This window comes from Populus alba, chromosome 14, assembly GCF_005239225.2.
Source record: "Populus alba chromosome 14, ASM523922v2, whole genome shotgun sequence".
NCBI classification, from domain to species: Eukaryota; Viridiplantae; Streptophyta; class Magnoliopsida; order Malpighiales; family Salicaceae; genus Populus; species Populus alba.
In genome coordinates this window covers 2,443,664-2,453,600 of record NC_133297.1, presented here as the reverse complement: position 1 = coordinate 2,453,600, position 9,937 = coordinate 2,443,664, and positions in this window count along the sequence as shown.

The window sequence follows — 9,937 nt, the reverse complement described above, 5'->3', positions numbered from 1 at the left end:
ATTTGGGTGATTTCTCCAACCAGGGTTATACGTTTGTGAGTATGGGTTATGGTTGGGTCTTTGGAAACTGTTTAAAGCATGAGCTTGTTCATGGAGGCATTCTCTAAAAGAAGGCAAAGTTGGACAATCATTTGTTGAGTGTTCCTTGGCTTCACAGATTTGACACACAATGTCTTGAATAGATTTTAATTGACCACTCTTTTTCAATTCAAGTGCTTCGACTTTTCTAGCTAAAGATGCAAACTTGGCTTGGAGGTCATGATCTTCCCTAAGGTTGTGCATACCTCCACTAGATGTATGAGGTTGAGTTTTTACTTGTACCTCATAAGTACCTGTGGTGTCCCAATTTTGAGCATTTTCGGCTAGCAAGTCTAGGTACTCCATTCCTTCATTAGGGTCTTTATCTTCGAAAGTTCCATTGCACATCAATTCAACCATTTGTCTATCTCTAGGTGTTAAACCTTCATAAAAATGTGAAACCAATCTCCATGTTTCAAAACCATGATGAGGGCAAGTATTAAGCAAATCTCGATACCTATCCCAACATTGGTAAAAATGTTTTCTCCTGGTTTTTGAGTGAAAGTGATGATTTGTCTTTTGAAAGAGTTTGTTCTGTGAGATGGAAAAAACTTCTTTAAAAATTGTTGTTGCATTTCATCCCAAGCACAAATAGATCCTGGTCTCAAATTTTGTAGCCATGTTTTAGCTTTATCTTTTAATGAAAAAGGAAAAAGCTTTAATCGAATGGTGTTCATGCTATAATTTGAGTCATTATAGGTATTACAGACCTCCTCAAATTCCCTTAAATGCAAATATGGATTTTTAGTTTAAACCATGAAAAGAAGGTAAAAGTTGAATAATACCTGGCTTAAAATTAAAATGAGATGCATCAGGAGTGAAAACTATGCATGAGGGTGCCCTTGTTCTTGTAGGATTCACGTGGTCTCTAAGTGTTCTCATACGGTTATTCTCATTATTCTCATTATAAAGCGATTGATTATCTTCTTCGGCCATATTTTCTGAAAATGATGAGGATACCCTACAAAGTCGACCACTTAATGTACGTGACCAAACTCTCATGCACGTGTAAAAAGAGAATAAAAGGAAGAAAAGAAAATAGAAGAAAAAGAAACAAAACAAAACAAAGAAAACAAAAGTTAGATAAAATGAAAAGTGAAAAGAGAAAATAAATTAAATATTATAATTTATACAAGAATTTACCTCCCCGGCAACGGCGCCAAAAACTTGACACGACCAAAAGCTTGATGTCTTCTCCCAAGTGCAGGAGTGTCGAAGTAATAAATAACCCGGCAAGACCCGGGGTCGAACCACAGAAAGGTTAATTGTATAAATTATAAATAACAACGCAACAATAACAATAGTAGTACTAGTAATAGTAATAATAATAATAATACTCAGTACGTGGCGTTGTTATACCTGAGAATGATCTAAAAGATCGGGTCACAGGTTTCCAGCCTATATAACTGAGTTTATGAACAGATAATAATAATAATAATAATAATAATAATAATTAATAATAATAACAACAACAACAACAATAATAAAGAAGAGAAGGAAGAAATTAATGAGAACTTTGAGTTGAAAGATTAATGTAAGGATTAAACAACGATAAAAATAAATGTCAAGGTTAGAGGATCCACTAATAGTACTTCAAACAAGTATAGTATAAACTCTTATTACTCAATTGGAAACCACACATAAAGGAGGTTCCAATCAGATTATAAATTGTTAACATGATTACATTAGTTATCTTATTCAAATAAAGCTAATACTTGTAAATGTTGGCAGGCATTCATGATTATAACTTATGTTAACAACAAATCAAGTTCCTTTCATAGCTCAGGTGTCGGTTATACCATACAGTATGGGCTATGAAAGTACCAAGTATTTGTTGTACCAAGTGTTATACAACATAAAATCTAGATTAACCATTTAACAAGCAAAGTATTAAATTGAACAAGATAAACAAATATAAAAGCATGTTAGTATCCAACGTTAAGGTCCATGTTAAGTTTATATTATACTTATTCTTACACCATTAGTACCTTTTCACCTTGACATAATTAACTTAGCTAAACATAATGAAAGAAGAAAACATAGATGAACAAGATAAGAACATAAATGAGAAAGAAGTTAACTAAGTAAAGGAAAGGAAATGAAGTGCATAAACTTGATATTAATGAAAGCAAAACATAAGCAATACAAAGAGAGAAAGCAAGAGCATGATCTTGATCTGGAAACCAAGATGCCTCAATACATGGTAAGTGCCTCCTTTTATAGGCCAAAATTTGGAACTATTGATTTGTTGACTAATTGATGAGTGGGTGGCCATATCTTGACTTGATAACAATCCTTATCTTCTTGTCTGAACAAGACGTCATTGCTAACATCATAATTTGCCCAGAATCCTCAGGAATGTTCTAGGAAATTGTATCAGCTTTCCAACAAAAAAAAAGATGAGGTCATTTGGACTTCTAGAACTCAAGATATGGGTTGAACACTAAATAGTGTCTGGGCTGCAGGACAGCTTCGGACTTCTTCGTTGTTCCTTCAATTTGGACTTCAAAATGACCTTTTTAAATCTTGGGCTCCCATGAAATTTGTAGGCCTTTGTCTTACCTTTCCATCCATATAAAATGGACCTAAATCCGAGATCTAGAGCTCCAAATATGATCCAATTACCGAGCAATGTTCCGGTTTGGACTGCACCGGCATCTCTTTTCTAAGTTTGGCCATCTCTTTGTCCTTTCACTTTCAATGCTTAAACTCATTAATCAATCCTTTTATTTATGTGATAGTCTTGTATTTAAGATGAGCATTTACCATAAATTAAGGTATCTTATAGTATCAAACTTGTTATTATAAAACATGCTTTAGTTAAGGAGTTGTTGATACTTCAAGTGCAAAATGATGATATAAAACCTTGATAAACATGCACTTTTAAGTACTAATCAGCCATACCCGGCCCAAACAGCAAGGCTGGGTCAGAATCGGTCTGGCCCACAAACACATCAGAGCTGGGCCAGAACCAGCCTGGCCCAGCGAAAGAAACCCACTAGTGCTAGGCCAGAACCAACCTGGCCCAACACCAAGAAAACCAACGGGGGGGAATTATTTTTCCCCTCCCCTCCTCCTGCATGCCGGAGGAAAAAGCATACAGTGAAAAAAAATGCAGGGGGAAGAAGACTTTACCTGGCGGGAAGGAGGCGGTGCTGCTGGGCGGACTGCTTCGCTAGTGGTGCTGCGGTGGAGGCCGGTGGCGGTGTCGTGGTTCACGGACGGCGACTCCTAGCAGCGGTGCCATTGTTTCAAGCAGCGGAGGGAGAGGTTACTACTCTTCCTTTCTCCTCCGTGTGCTTTCCTCTTCTTCTTCTTTTCGGTGGTTTCCCTTTATCCTCCCAGTTTGTTTTTATGTTTTCTACCTCGTTTCAAACTTTTCCTCCCTCTCAATTTTGGGTTTACTATTGGTTCTCTCTTGTTCGGTCCTTTCTCTCTCCTTTCGGTTCGCTTTTTTTGTTTTCGGTTTGTTCACTCCTCTATTCGGTTCGTCGTCTCCTCTCTCCGTGTGCTGGCGTTAAGTCTCTATTTATAGGGGGCAAGGGAGCGGGGCCTCTTCATTACTGTGCATGGGGAGCAGGGCAACGTCGGGTTGGTTGGTGGGTGCGGCGCCCCTGACTTCTCATCATCAAGGTGATTGGGGTTTTGAGACTTCTGTAGGGCACGTAGATCGCAGGAATTAATGAAGAAAGAGGAAGAAAAACAAATGCTTTCTCTTCCCCTGTTGCACGTCTAGGGGAAGAAGAAAGAGGAACAATGTCGTTCAAAACGACACCGTTCTGTCCTCTCTTTTTTTTTTCCAACATGAAACGGCGTCGTTTTGGACAAAACTCGTCGTTTCATTTAAATATGGCGCCAACACGTCAACTTCCAAATCAGTCCTTAATTATCTTTTGTTCATTTCAATTGCATCCTTTCCAATTTCCGTCTCCGTCCCTATAGGTGGCCACGTTTTCACTTCAGTCCTTGGCCTCTTATTTATGCAATTGGACCCTCAATTGATCCATAAACTTTCAATTTCTTCAATTTGGCCCCTGATTTTGTTAATTACAGCCCCTATATTTACGCGTTTGTTTCAATTTGGTCCTTGGTTTCGGATTTTCTCAATTAAGTCCCTAATTAGCTATTAAACTTCAATATTTATGCAATTAAGCCCCTGATTTGACCAAATCAACTCTTAAAAATTATAATTTGACCCCAGAACTTTAATTTCTTTCAATTAAAGCCCACATTAACTTAAAAATCCATTTTTCTTGCAATCAAACCCTCTATAAATTCAATTAAACCTTCAATAAAATTCCAATTAAGTCCATAAACATCCAAATTTGGACTTTTCTCCTCAAAATTCAAATTTTCTTTTCCAACAGGGCTCTCATCATTCAAGAATATACTGTCAAAAATTCAATCTTTGTATTTTTAACCTCCTTAACCAATTTTCTGACCATTTTTTGAGCACTCCCACCTCTTATTTATTTTTTCTAATTTCTTTCGGCTATATATTTATTTATTTATTATTAGTAGTAGTATTATTTATTTTATTTTATTATTTTTTGTTATTATTATATTTTTTTTATTTTTATTTTTGTGTGGGGACCTAAAAATGGGTTACAACACTTATGATGCAAGTTCATATTGTCAATTGGTCTCCTCTCTTCATGGTCTTGGGGCACTTTCTAGTCTCTCCTCTGCTTCACCCTCCCTGGCCAGCACTCCTGCATCTTCAATCTCTACTTCCAGCCCCTCCTCTGCTGACAGTCTTGTGCTTGAGGCTGCTTCTTTATCATCCTCTCCTGCTAGTCTGCAAAACTTATGGTTGATTTGTCTTCTTATCAGTTGCCACAGGTCTCCTCACTACAACCGTCTTCCCCTGCGTCTCCACCAGCACACAGCAGACATCCTATGACTCTTAGACCGCGGCAGTTGAAGACAGCTAATCTGGTTGCTTTCGCTGTCGCTACTTCTACCTCTACACAGGTACTGTATTCTCCCTCTTCTGAGCCTTTTGCATTCTCTGATGCTAACTGGTGTCGCACCCCAAAAAAAAATAATCAGCGCGCGGCAATCGGCTGGCGATTTTTCTCGTTGTTGCGTTTGCTTTGAATTCATTCGTGGGAGTCGCCACCTAGTAATTTATTGAGGGCTACTAGGAAACCTGATGTACTGGTCTTGTCAGAGATCATGGGTAAGGGACTGGTTGTGGTTAGGGAAGGTATTAGCACCCCTAACACACCCTACCTGAGGTAAGCTGCTTCGTGTTCTGATGTGATTTGAAAATTTAAAATATTAATTAAATTCTTAGGCTTGAATAAATCAGTTATTAAATCCCCGAATATATGTAGAAACTTGTCCTCATATTTTCATGGAAAATACAACTTGATTTTATTTGTCCTTGAGATATTTAACCATATTTAAATTATCAATTAAATCTTTTTATCTTTTTTTTTTTATTTTTATAATTCAATAACATAAATAAAAAATACAAACACACACATTCACATTTCACTATTTTTGCTTCTTTTCTTTTCTTTTCTTTTTCTTTTTCTTTTCTCTTTCCTCCACAATACAAATACAAATACAAATACAAACTCAAAACAAATAAATAAAAATTACATTAAAATTACAATAACAACCCTAAAACAATTTGGAAATCACCGGAACACCTTATGCACCACTGAAACAGTGCTGGGAGCATCTTCTGGGCAGCTGAACGGTGGTGGCGCGTCGGCTCCACGCGCCGCCACCACTAGCGGCGCGTGGGATCACGCGCCGCCGGAAAAACAACAACGCAGCAGGGGGATCTTCCCTTCTTCCTCGCCGGCGATGAATACTGCTTCTACCTGCAACAAGAAACGCAAAAAGGGCCACAAACAGTTGATTTTAGATTTTTATTTCCTTTGTTTTTTGAAATCTGCTTCGGCTTTTATCTCTTTTGCAGATCTGCTCCGGTTCTGTCTTCTTCCTTCTTCGTGGTCCGTTCTTTCCTTCTTCAATCGGTGGCAGGTCTGGCGGCGACGACGAAGGGCTGGAGGCTGGAGCTTCTACGGTGGGAGGCCGAAGGTGGGAAGATCTGTGGTGTGAAAAGGGGCGGTCTGGCCGTTGGTTTCAGTGGTGTCAAGGAAGCTGGAGTGGGCCGACTGATCTGACTCCTTGGGCGCCACCGTGCTCGGCTGCTGCTGGAAGAAGATGGCGTTTCCGTACTGGGAGGGGCCGTTGCTGCTGGAAGAAGGAGCTGGGTCTGCTGGATCGGGGCTGTTGTGAGGCAGATCGGAGGAAGAGAGGGAGTTGTGGTCGGGTTTTGTGAGGGGAGAGGGACGGTGACCTGTGCAAGGGCTGAGGAAAAAGATGAAGATGGAATCAGTGGGGGATGAATGAACGACCTGTTCGCCGAGGAAGAAGAAGTTTCGACCGGCAATGGAGAGAAAATCAAAACCGGGGGGTGCTGTTTGGTTTGCTTTTGGCCGAGAGGAGGACCAATGAACGGAGGGAAGGAAAGGGGAAACCGGAACCGGCTGTGAGAGAGGACGAGTATTTTTTTTGTTAGTCTCAAAAATTTCAATGGGGGCCGGCGGTTGTAGAAAAGGAGGGGGAGATGGCTGCCGTTTGGCTTGTGTTTGTGGCCGGCGGCTGTAGAAGAAAAAAAAATTCAAACCAGTTGGGGGGCTCCTCTTGGTAGAGATAGGTTTAGGGTTTTTTTTTTTGTGTTGTCTTTCCCTTCAAAATATCAAAATTGCCCCCCCTTGTAAGTGTTGGAAACCAGTATTTATAGGCAAAAAATATTGCCAAGTTTTCAAAATTGGTCCCTTAACTTTCTTTTTTTGTAAAATTTGATTTTTCTTGTTTTTTTTGTATTTTTTTGAAAACGAGCAATATCAACGTCGACTCAATGAGGAAAATCAATGATTTTAAAAACGACGCGTGAAAAGTCGAACGCGTTTGAAAATCTTTTGAAAAATTAAATTCTTTTTAGACGACGTTGAAAATGCTAAAATGACGAAAATATATTAAAAAAAACATATTTTTTGGATTTTCTTTGTTTTTCTCTATTTTTGATTTTTTGAAAATATATAAAAAACATGGGTCAAAAATTGGGTAACAACAGATGCCCCTCTTTTACAATGCTTACGAAGCGAAAATCCTCAAAATTTTGCATAGTAAGCTTTGTAAAGAAAACAAAAGGAAAATGATTTCATTATCTTGGGCAACGTGCCTACACATACTCACTCTAGTCTATTTTCACGGGCGACCGACCCACACTCTCCCAATAGTCTATTTTCACGGGCGACCTGCCCACACATTGGGTTTACCTGAGATCCCATCTGGCGACCTCATTCAACTGGAACGAAAATATTGCGTAACTCGGTTAACCTGAAATCCCGTCTGGCGATTCCCTTTAACCAAAGCTACATGAGATCCCATCTGGCGACCTCATTCAACTGGAACTAAACTGTGTAACTCGGTTAACCTGAAATCTCATCTGGCGATTCCCTTTAACCAAAGCTACATGAGATCCCATCTGGCGACCTCATTTAACCAAAACAAAAGAATGTGTAAAAAATGGTCTCATTGTACGGGTGACGAACCCTAGAAAAAAGCTGGTCTCATTGTACGGGTGACGAACCCTAGAAAAAAAAGCTGGTCTCATTGTACGGGTGACGAACCCTGGTGCTGGTCTCATTGTACGGGTGACGAACCCTGGTGCTGGTCTCATTGTACGGGTGACGAACCCTAGTGCTGCTGGTCTCATTGTACGGGTGACGAACCCTAGACAAGTGCTGGTCTCATTGTACGGGTGACGAACCCTAGAAAAATGGTGGTCTCATTATACGGGTGACGAACCCTAGAAAAATGGTGGTCTCATTGTACGGGTGACGAACCCTAAAAAATGCTGGTCTCATTGTACGGGTGACGAACCCTAGAAAAATGCTGGTCTCATTGTACGGGTGACGAACCCTAGAAAAATGTTGTGAAGTGCGGTCTCATTGTAATGGGTGACCTACCCACGTGGAAAAAATATGAAGTGTGGTCTCATTGTAATGGGTGACCTACCCAGATAGAAAGAATGTGAGGTGTGGTCTCATTGTAATGGGCGACCTACCCAAAAAATGGAAAAATATGAAGTGTGGTCTCATTGTAATGGGTGACCTACCCAGATGGAAAAAAAATATGATGAAGTGGTCTCGTTGTGATGGGCGACCTACCCAAATAGAAAGAATATGAAATGCAGTCTCATTGTAATGGGTGACCTACCCAGATGGAAAAAATGTGATATGACAAGTGTGAAAAATAGGACTTACCTGGCGAAGTCCTGAGGGGATGACAGAAGAAGGGCTGGAAAACTTGGTGCTTCCTGATAAGTCCCGATCGTAGGATTTGAAAACTCGGTGTTTCCTGACTGCAAGGGTTGAAAACTCGAGGCTTCCCGATTGCAAGGTTGATCTTTTCATTTCTTTGGGATTTTCCTAATGTTAGGGTTCATCCCATCATCCTTTTATTCCATGATCAAAACCGATTCTTTATTATCATCACCACCATGCTTCTTTCTTTTTCCAATATCTTGCTGGACCTCCTTAAGGATTTTCCTGTAACAATTCAAAAATATGTGCAAAATTTTTTTTTAGATTAGATGACATGCATGCATCCTTACCTGTTTTGAAATATAGGTCCCCCCCTCCTTGATGCTCCATCATCATAGGGTGCCCTTGTTTATATCCAAAGCTTTCTTTGTTCTTCCGAGGCATTGACTCATTCATGTACTGCCCATCCACTCAGCTGTAAATGCAATGCCCATCCCGGGCTGTCTTCGACAATTACTGCTTGCATTGTTCATCAAGCTTGACCCTGCCCCCAAGTGTGGTACTGCTTGATTCATCATGAAGGATTTTCTCTCCTGGCTTCTTCTGAGAATTATCCTCTGATTGATTGTGTGCATCATGCCAATACCCAATCAAGATTGTTAATCAGTCATGAACTTGACTCTAGTTGAAACAATACTCTTCAAGTACATGTTATCATCAGCCTTCTTGGAAATCATCCAGTCGTCCAGACATGCATCTCATAACTTGCAGTAAAAAGGCTCATGGTTGTATGCTCAGTGCTCTTCTCATAGACTCCTTTCAACTCTTCTAATCAGATTGTGAAAAGAAATGTCTCGGCCTCATCAATGATGCTACTTCTATCACCCATACTCATGCGGTGAAGTGCTCATCTGGCTTCAAAACAAATTGTCCCACATAGTCAGTCTTCGGGGTGGGTGCCTTTCTGACATTCATTCAATGCAGTTGCGTGGTAACGTCTGTCGATAACCATGTTTCAAAGGATGACAATATGAGATTGTCCTTCAAGTGCATCATTGTTCCACAGTCAGTCTTGGTGGTGTGCATATGTTCGATGTTCATTCAAATGCACTCATCCGATAACATCTGTCAGGAGTCATAGCCATGTTTCAGAGGGTGACCCAAGATGAAGATATGAAAATATCCTTCAAGTGTAGTGTTGCTCATCAATTGCTGCTGAAGTTCACTAAATCATGGATTGTCTTTGAACAACATTGCCCCTAGTTGATCTGAACATGCTCATTCTTCTGTTTACAACCAAATGGCTTTTGTGAATGCCAGGAATGACTTTGATGGACTTTGATGACTCATCATGTGATTCTTTCTTTGCCCCAGTTGATCTGGATTACTGTTTGTTTTCCTTCTTAAGGTCCACTGTATTGCCCCAGCTGCTCAACTTTTCAAGGAGTGTCGAGGACTTCAATGTCATTTCTATCAACGATTTTGCATACTCAATCAATGTTCTTCTGTGTTTGATAATCTTCCTTGTTCTGGAATCAACTCTCATATTTCAAAGATCATGTCTA